Consider the following 8,616-nt stretch of genomic DNA (forward strand, 5'->3'; position numbering starts at 1 on the left):
TTTAAAATACTGGTTTGGTGCTCTAAAATTTATCTCACGTTAGCTTTCTCCAAGGGAGGAGGGAGTCTATTACAAATATAAATAATTGGAGTGCCATCTGCTTGAGGGATATAAACTTACAATATAGCACAGAGTTAATATGGATTAAAACACTGTCAAAGCTGTATGCCAACAAAAGAGGTTGAGACTGCTTTTCTGGCAGAACACTGGCTCTTAGTAATTTATCTTAATATTCTATTTATATAAGACCTATAAGCTTAAGCACAGAAGATTAATGAAGGTTGATTTGACTGCCCTCCTTACTTCCTGCGCCTTTCACAGCATTATAAAGGTGGCAGATTGCTAATCAAGAATCCTTGATGCTTTGTCCAAACTCAGAGGTGAGTTTCTCAGAAATTATAATTACCTGTAATTCCAGCTATGATGTCTTTGACTATAAGTCAGTTAAACTATTCATCTTTTCCACACATCTTCCTTACAAAATGAAACCACACTAATAAATAGTATTTCATTACTCAGAGCACTGTTTCTTCTTCTATAGTTTTATCTCTGTCACTGCATCAGTAGATTTAATAAAAGTACAGATGACAATAGTTCATAGTGACATTGTCTTATGTAGTAAATAGGACACTAGTCTATTTTCTTCTTTTTTTTTTACTGTATTTTCATATGCAGTACTTAAGCATTATATTTCACTTGCAGCTCAAGCTTACAGATTTGGATCATATCCACTAAAACATATTTTCTTCTGAGCCTTTATAAGGGTCTTATTAGCTATATATAGTTATTATTTATTATACATATATATTATTAGAAGGTCATGTGCCTGAAACAGATGCTAACTATTGTGAACCAGCATAATGCTGCTGTTTTGTAAACTCCGGTACTTAAGCAACCTGCTACCTGGATAAACAATGTCTGCTATGTCCGAATCAATGCATAAGAAAATACATAAATTACATTTCTTTCATTGACTCTGGTTGCTGGTTGTTTGTCAGGCACAGGAATCGACATCTGGCCTGTACCTCATCTATGGGTGTACTGGGTCTGGCTGGGACAGAGATAATTTTCTTTATAGCAGCCCAAATGATGCTGTGCTTTGGATTTGTGACTAAAACAGTGTGGGTAACACAGCCATGTTTTAGCTATTACTGAACAGTGTCTACATCATGTCGAGGTTTTCTTTTTCCTACTGAAGGAATATTCCACACTCTACAGTGTTGTGCTCAGCAGTAAAAGCTGTGGGAAAGGAGGAGGAAGGAAGAATGTTCATGGTTATGGGAGTTGTCCAAGTAACCATGACATATGCTGAGGCCAGGCTTTCCAGGAGGTGGCTGGACATCTGACTGGTGATGGGAAACTGAATTAATTCTTTCACTCACTTTCCTTGTATGCACAGCTTTGCTTCACGTATTAAACTGTCTTTACCATGACCCACCAGTGTTGAGATTTGCTCTTCTGATTCTCTACCCCATCCCCCTTTGAGGGAGTAAGAGAGAGACTGGGTGGCAGCACAGCAACCAACTGGCAGTTGTATTTATTGTTGCCTTTTGCCTTTTAAATAAGTTAAGCTAATAAATAGCCTAAATCTTTTGTAGACAGGGATATTTTGAGGCAAGGTCCTGAAAATTTGTATTTGCCCTTAAGGATACATTTCTTCTTCTAAATGGATGAATTGGTTGCATTTGCTGCCCCAGAATGGCATTATCATTTAGTTTTTCTCCCTTTCCATGTTATTTGCTTTTATTAGTGTCTTTATTGTTTTTCACTGTTTCCTGCATTTCTCTGGATTATGAGTTAATTGATGCTCTCTTCCTTCCCACGCTGCTCCCTTCCTTCCCATGTTGCTCTCTGTCACAGTCTAAACAGGTGTAGAACAAACATCCCTTAACCTTAAGTATTTCGTGTTATTTTGTGCAAATTTGATGTGAAGCAAAAAAAGTCTGTTCCAGTGCAGGACAACAGAGAAATTGTAAGAAATCATTAACACTGGAAAATGGTGCATGAAGAATGCTTCTGTCCACAATTGTTTAACAGGATTGTACCTTTGGGCAGTCTCATCTCTAATAATCTATTTTTCCATCTGTTACATAGTCACAAAAACTCTTGTTTCTTAACACTTCAAGGGCTACAATGACTGCATAGAGTGCTCTGTAATAATTACACTGCATCAAGGATTTGTTCTTTTTTCACTGTAAAACAGCTATGCATGTGCAGAAGACAGAAAACATGCTATTCAGTTATGTTAAGCCAAGCAAAACTTTATTCATATGTGCTATTAATTATTGATGTATTAGATTTTCAGAAATATAGACTTTAAAATACAAACTGATCTGGAAACTGATGAAAGCTGCTACATTATCATTAAAGCAATGAATATTGTTGCTTAGGATTTAGTTTCTATTGATTGTGTGTCATCAGTTGTGTGCAATAATGAATTTACTTGATTTCAGTAAGTGCTATTTCACAATGATCATAAATTAATATACTGTTACTGTAAAAATTAAGTTTTTCTTGTTTGGCAGAAAACCAAACTCTCATCTGCAAAGCTCTGTAATGGTTAGAGTCCTCCAAGACTCACATTAGGCCATGGCATAATGTATTTACTAAAAACCTTGAAGCACTGGGTGAAAAGGGAAAGAATAAACATTTTTCAGATGTCACCCAATTATTCATATTCGTTTAAATCTGAGAGGATTTTTAGGGACTTTGAAAGTACCTAACAAACCCAGCCACCTTGATGGGAAAAAGTAAAATTCATGCGGATTAGATACACATTGGAAGTAAAAAGTTTTAGCTGTAACTAACTAGGAAAGGACATGCTCATCTGTATGAGTAGTTCCATGAAAACAGTTGCTTTAAGCGTGATAAATATATTTTCCCTCTACCTCTTTATTTTCACTTTTGACTTCGTGAGAATTGCTGCCATTAAAACAGGAATAGCTTCATCTTACAGTTCCCACAAAAGCCGAGTGAAAAGCAGGAGGTTATTTAATTTCAATACTAACTGTAATTCCTTTGTTATCATCTACAGTGTCCTAGACATCTGCCAAAAATTCACTAAAAGAGCTGGACTGCTACAAGACATTCAGAATCTAAGGACAAATAGGCAGAGGTTACAGGAAATGGATAGTGGTAAAAGGGAATTAATATATAGTGAGAAGATTTGTGTCCATAAAATATAGAAGTTCAAGTCACTATAGAAGGGGCTGGCATACCAAAAAAAAAAAAATAAAAAAAAATTGCATTGCAGTTTCTTTGTTTCAAAGGTCAATATCCCTATAGTGGCTGCAATGGTATTTCAGGATGTTCTTCACAAAAGACATTTCACTGTTACCTTTATTTCTCCTTGTTATCCTATTCTTTCCATATTAGGTTGCCAGCCTTCCTGGCATCTAACACACTGATTACTTATGTGCTATGAAAAGAGCTACTGTCTCAAGACTGTAGAAACCATTTTAACAGGAGGAATAAACCCCCAACAATATTGATGGGTAAATAATAATAATATAATCTTTATTACAAGAAAAACTCTTTTAACACTTGGATGAAATAATTTGGCACTGTTTCTAGCTGCTCTCCTGTCCTAATGTGTAATGACTTCAGGTTGGTTACCTTAATTCTATGCATTTGCTTCTCCTTGGTGATCTCTACTTGCATAGATTATTGTGGCTCGTGTCACAGCAGAAGAAACGTTCTTCTCCTCATTCATGCAGTATATCCTACTAAGCACTCCTGATTCTTGTTTGCTGGTATTACGAAACAAACAATAACAATAATAAATGGGGCCAGACAACTGCTCCAAAGAATTTAGGATGCAATGATCATACAGGTCAATCTTTGGGATGTTTCTAAGGACATTGAACTAGCAGTTCACTGAGTTCTCTTTCCTCTCTAAGCTCATTGTCCCCAACAATTTTCCATCTCTTTCCAAGACTTTCCCATTTGCTTTCATTGCAGCAGACTTTGGTTTTCTGCCCTTCAGTCTGTGTGCTGGGGCTAGGAGATGTACGTCCTTTTGGAGGCAGCAGCTTGACTTCCTTCTTCTAGGATGACACAAGTAGCAACAGTTTAGGTTTTTGTCTAATAAATGACTTTAGAGGATGACAGGTAACTGCAAAGTTAAACCTCAGGATTAGATTACATCTACGTGTAAGAATTTGTATAATTTAGTATTAAAAAGGCAAATATATGTCCATGCACCCTTATATGTGCACTCACCAAAAATTCTGCTATAGACAGCCATAAACACACACTCAGTCTTTGTAGTTAATAAAAATGGTGGATATAGGATTAATTAAAAAACAAACAAACAAAAAAAAAACCCACCAGCAAACTTTTCAGCCTATATAATCAATGTCCTGTACTAGTATAAGGGTAAGGAAGGAATATCCCAATTCTGTTGATTAATTTATTATTGGATTTTTTTTGGGGGGTGGGGGGAGTGTAGGTGAGACTCATGTGTTCTAGGCAGACTAGGTAATATCTTTGTTTTCTGATTCTCCCTCATGAACTGTCAATTTCCCTGTAAGATGCCCTTCTCCATAAAGATATATCTCATTCTCAAAGGAATAACTAACTTTCACACCTATTTGCTGAAGGGGCACGTGCAAAAGATCTGTGAAACAGCCAGCAAGATAATGGCTATGAGCAGTGTGCAGTGGGGAGAAAACTCCTTCCCGCAGAATGTTAAATATATGTTGGTGGCACATTGCCTTTTCTGACAATAACCAAGTAATACCTGTCTAGACTTTATACTCTGTAATAGTTTTTTTGTTCTAAGTGCTTGTATAACTGTTTCGGAGTGAGTTTGCGGTTACAGCTATTGCTGCTGTCTTTGGTGGTGCATTTAACATATTAATCACCGTCTGTGCAAAGACATTGTTTCCTAAATGCCTTTCATGCCTAGCCTCTTCTCAGCATCAGTTCTTGCCTTCCTGCTTTAGATCCTGCATTATCTCACGGAATAGCCCATCAGCAGTAACCTTCCTCAGGACCGCCTCTTTCAGTACTTTTCAGAGCCACATGAACTGAGGTCTCTTTCTGTTAATCTGTAATTTATCAGGTGGAAATTAATGTAATTGTCTTAATCTATGCCCTTGATATTAACATCTCTATTTTCTCTCATTTTTACAGTTTCTTCCACATTGCAAAACATACTTCATGGAAGTCTAAGTCTGTATAATAGACTGGTGAAAAAGTTAAGAACGGCTGCCTCAATATATTTTTCTGCATTTCCCTTATCTACAGGCTAATGTTCTTGACTGAATTTGATGGACCCCAATGTTTAAGAGCCTCAGTGCTGAAGTACTGCAAAAAGCACAGAACAGCATATTTAGTTTTGATGTGTGTGTTTGGTTGGTTTTTTCTCCTTCTGCTGTTTTGTTTGATTATTTGTTTTATTTTATTTTATTCTGGTTTACTTTTCAGTTTACAGAGGCTTTGTGTGAAAAATGAATATTTATTAAATTGTAACAGACGGTATAGTCAAATCTCTTCTTAATGTGAAGCATAAATTACACATTTTCTTGTAAGCAAGTAACTTTTACAAAATTAAGCACTTGATCTGTTTCCAATTTATATCCTCCTTTTGCTATTATTTCTCTGTACAGCACATTTCATTAAATATCTCTTCCTAGCACTTACTGCTTCTTGCTCTTCATACTGACCGTTTACTTTTTACCTTTTTGCCCTGCTTTTCATCATTTTTCCTGCTCATACATTTTTCTTCACTCTTCTTTTCCCGTCTTCATTTCCTTTCATATATTTCTACTCTATTTTCAAGTTTTTAATGCATTTAACACCTCTTTTGTTCTCTCCATCTCATTTTCCATGTTGCCATTGTCAGTCAGTTTGAACATATCTTACATTAATTTTCTATCAGCCATGCATTACATAGCAGGAATAAGTTTCTGCTTTCTCCACATGCTCTGAAATTCTCTCACATTTTGGGGAGGGGAGGCAGTTTTCCATCAAAAGTACTGATATTTCAATGTGTTTAACTTACGAGAATCAGTTGATCAATTTTAGCCAGTGTTTTCTGTGTGTGGATCCAGGTGAATATTATTGCCACCAATTCATTTTCAGATTTAGGAGCAAAGTGATAATGGTCAGGAAAAGACCATCTTCACAATCACAAACAGTAGGTGTTTGATTAAGAACATGGGTGTCATCAATATGTATTCCCATGCAACTAGCTACAGAAAAGACTGAAAGCTGCAAGGAGAAAGCAGAAATGGTTCTTTGTTTCCCAGAAGCCTTCCAGAAGTAGACACTATTGCATAAACATCACAGGGAGTTTTTGGGGTACTGGACCATACCTCGACTACAAAAGTAAAACAAAACACCAGACATACCTTCTCCAACAAAATTCCACAAAAAAACATTGCTCCATTTCTGTCTGAGCTGAGAAGTTCTTTCCTGACGGCAGATTCGCTGATCCTTTACCACTGGATGTCAGTGACTGCAGAGCTCTTGTGTGATAACTCACCTTTCAAAATTCATATAGATAGAATCCAGAGCAAATAAGGATATAAGCCAGTTTCTCATTTCTTCAGTTAGGTAAACATGTGCCTTAAAAAAATTATAGTATAATATTCACCCTTGCTTATGTTACTCAATTACTTCTCAGTCACTATTGAAAAACACCACCATTTGAATTTTCTGTATCAGAACCTGATCTTAATTTTGCAATGAGCAAAAGGCAATTTTTTTAACTTACTCTGAAACTGTGAATTTCAGCTGCAGCTAGGTAACCTAGTTTTTTGCTTGCACTGTAAAATACTTCTTTTAATTAAGAAAAGAATAGTTTGTTTATAACTTTTTAAATATAAGACACCTATAAATATGTGGCAAATGGCACCAGAAGTCCTTGAGGAACATATATTAAATTGTACTTCTTGTGCTAAAGCGGCTTTATTCTTGTTTAGCTTTGTACAAGCTGCAGCTACTAAATGTTCCTTTGCAATGGACTTCAAGTGTCTCCAAAGGTCAAGAACAATCTTGCTTTTAAATTGAAGAAACGAGTGACATTTCATTGGTTGTAATGGCAAAAATTATTTATTTCGTTAGTTTTGCTTTTTATAAAATGTGTTGACATAGTATTTTTGTACTGAGCACTTAGAGTTTGAAATCACCACTAAGGTTTCCTGACCGTGACTTTTTTTGTTTTTAGCATTGGTGTAGGTATTCCTTATAATTTCTTTTTTCCCCATAAAATGGTAGCTGTGCTATGCTATATCAGGATGAAGGTACAGAAGTAGTAAAGCTTTAATTTTTTTCTGTTTGTTTTTTATGCAGGGACAGGCACAATTTCTGATGAATAGGGGAAAGATCTGATACTGACCTGTAGTCTAAACCTTCAACTGATACAATATTACACGGAATGTATTACAAAAATAGCAAAGTCATGTATACACAGTAGTTAATTTGTATTGAAATTAATAAATTGCCATCTAAAATGAAATTTAAAAAAAAAAATAGTTGGAGAGGGATAGACACTTTAAGATTGGCTTTAGTTTAATGCTTAAGCTGATCCATGAGCAGCCCAGATTCATGCTTACCTGAACAGAAAGGATGGTGTTTTTCCACGCCTTGGAGGTGAACAGTGCAAGAATAATTTGCATTTTTTGCATGTTTTAACAAAGGACATTGAGATTACACATAAGAAAAAGTACTTAACGGTGAGAGTGGTTAAGCCTTGGGACAACTTGCTCAGCGGGGCTGCAGGGTCTCTGTCCATCACTAGAGGTTTTCAAAACTCTGTTGGCTGAAGTCCTGAACAAGCTTTGAAGTTAGTCGTGCTAAGCAGAAGCTTGGACTACATGACCTTAAGGAGTCCCTACCAGCCTAAACTATTCTATGACTCTCACTGTAATATTCAGAGCCCTTACACAGACTACAGGAAACCCAAATTCAAATTCATGCTCTGTCCAAGTTAAAGGAGATATCTGAATCAGGGGATCCCATACCCCATTAAATGCCAACTCCACAACATGCTTAAAGTCAATTTCTTTATTTCTTGATCCCAGCATTTCCAAAGTTAGAGAGAGGAAGATCTCAGTAACCAATTCTTTCTTGATCTTTCCCCTAGAGCAAATCGTTTGTTACCAACGGATTACACCAGACACAGTCTAGATGACGGCAGTGATCAGGTACAGCTAACCCTTGTTAGTACAGATACTAGTGTTATTTGGAGAAGTACAGGGACCTGTGAGCCAGTGTCAGTCTACTCCAAAGGTGCAGAAATGGGAAGCCAAATCATTTATTATTTATTCATCTCTCTTGTGAGACTGCCCTCTCCTCAAGCTGTTTACTGAAGAGTCAGCAGGTGGGAACAGGAAATAGACTGTCTGCTTTTCCTTGTGCTGATTTATGTCTGCTCACTACAAACAAGATATTATATATAATGGATGTGCTCTTTAATTAGACTGTTGTAAAATATGCAATTACAGCTACTAAGAGCACTTTTATGTCTGAATACATAAATGATTTCAGGATTATTGGTGCAACTTTTGTAAGGGAGTGAGTTGGTTTCCAAAATCTACATTTATGTATGTTTTTTCATAATCAAGAGTGCTTTCAAAGCTATGTACTTTATATAAATTTGCGTATTAC

General features: G+C 36.3%; 1 long non-coding RNA gene across 1 annotated transcript; it reads left to right on the forward strand.

Annotated features, from left to right (window-relative positions):
• The first annotated feature begins 272 nt into the window (after positions 1–272).
• On the forward strand, positions 273–8,225 carry LOC119154530. Its single transcript, XR_005106484.1, has 3 exons — positions 273–380; positions 5,137–5,346; positions 8,095–8,225. It is a non-coding gene; the product is annotated as an uncharacterized LOC119154530 (long non-coding RNA).
• The last annotated feature ends 391 nt before the right edge of the window (positions 8,226–8,616 follow it).

The sequence above is a fragment of the Falco rusticolus genome, chromosome 1, assembly GCF_015220075.1.
Source record: "Falco rusticolus isolate bFalRus1 chromosome 1, bFalRus1.pri, whole genome shotgun sequence".
Classification (NCBI taxonomy): domain Eukaryota; kingdom Metazoa; phylum Chordata; class Aves; order Falconiformes; family Falconidae; genus Falco; species Falco rusticolus.